This window comes from Orycteropus afer, unplaced genomic scaffold (genome assembly GCF_000298275.1).
Source record: "Orycteropus afer afer isolate SDZICR_OR568_19922 unplaced genomic scaffold, OryAfe1.0 scaffold00448, whole genome shotgun sequence".
Lineage (NCBI taxonomy): Eukaryota > Metazoa > Chordata > Mammalia > Tubulidentata > Orycteropodidae > Orycteropus > Orycteropus afer.
In genome coordinates, this window is record NW_006922035.1 from 1673830 (window position 1) to 1675341 (window position 1512).

The window sequence follows — 1512 nt, forward strand, 5'->3', positions numbered from 1 at the left end:
CCAAACCCACAACTCCAGACCCCCCGCCGCGGAGTCCATTCCGACTCCTGGCGACCCTCTGGGACAGAGTAGAGCTGCCCCGTAAGGTTTCCGAGGCTGCCAGTCTCTGCAGAAGCGGAATGCCAACTGTCTCCCCCATGGAGAGGCTGGTGGGTTTGAACCCCTGACATTGTGGTTTGCAGCCCAGTGCTTAACCTCTGCGCCACCAGGGCTCCCTGCAGATGTGACCAGTGTCATTAACATGATGATACTGTAAGCCTCTTGAACAGCTTCAGTAAGAGCGTTTCTGCTATGAGCTGGGCGTAAGTATGTTCCATTATTATAAAAGGAACGTGAGTTCACTGTAAAATGCATACGTAATACGTGAAAGTGTAATTCTGCCTGTCCTAGCGTTTGCACTGCTAGCCGCAGAAGATGGTGGTTGAAGTAACGGTGCCTTCGAAGATCTGTGGGTGCCCGCCTTTTGTGGTACTGTCGCCTCAGGAGGGACGGTGCTGACATTTGCTGAGTACATGCCGGGCTCTGCCTTCAGGTTGCGTGAGCTGCATCTTCTCAGCACCTCATAAACAGCTGCTGTTAACTGTCCCTAAGGCACAGGTGGGGAACCCGCGTGACAGGTGAGGTCCCTCTGCCGGGGACAGGCATGACTGTAACCGGGTGGCCTGCCTGGAGGAGCCCCACACTTGGTGAGCACGCCAGCATAGTGAGTGTGGCCCACCTCTCTGAGTTCTTAGCAATCGCAGTAATCGTCACCCACCCTAAGCACAAAGGCTTTGACGTCAGAAGCCGGTCAGCGGGCACGCTCCGGTCACTGCTCGGCCCTGTGCTTCAGGAGGTGACCAGTGTACGCATAAGTACCTTCCGAAACCCAGCAACCGCACGCGGGTGAGGAAGCCACCCTTCCCAGGGCCTCACGCAGGGCCACGGTACCGGCTGCCCCTCCGCAGTGACACGGAGGCACAGATGGGCTAATGCCTGCTCAGCGCCACACGGCTGGGGCAGGAATCTCCGAAGGAGCTGAGTGCAGCTCTGATCCGAGCCCCGGGCTCCAGTGGACCAGACGCAGTCTGAGATGTGAAGGTGCCCGTGGACAGCACAGGCTGGGGACAGAGGCAGGACCGGAGTGTTTCAGCCTCTGACACAGAGCGGGCACCTCAGCTGAGAGCTGTGGGCGGGTGGGGACCGTGTGAATCCGAGTCCCCGTCGGGGAGCAGCGGCAGGCGTCTCCCTCGTGGGAAGCTTGGCTGTCGGGCTTTTCCACGGGGTGCATTTTCTCGGCCTGGCTCTCCCCGGCACCCCTCACCGTCTGTCTCCACGTCTCTCCCTCTTCTCAAGGATTACAGGTCATCCCTTTAGGGGAACAGGACGTAGCTCAGAGCAAGTCCCCTCGTCGGCTACCTCCGTCTCCTCCCTGCTCTTTTCTTGCAGGAGTTTGTTCAGCTGGCCAAGAGACTGCTTCGAGATCCACAGCTGGAGAGCGACATCGCGGCCAAGGGACGGGAGTACGTGAGG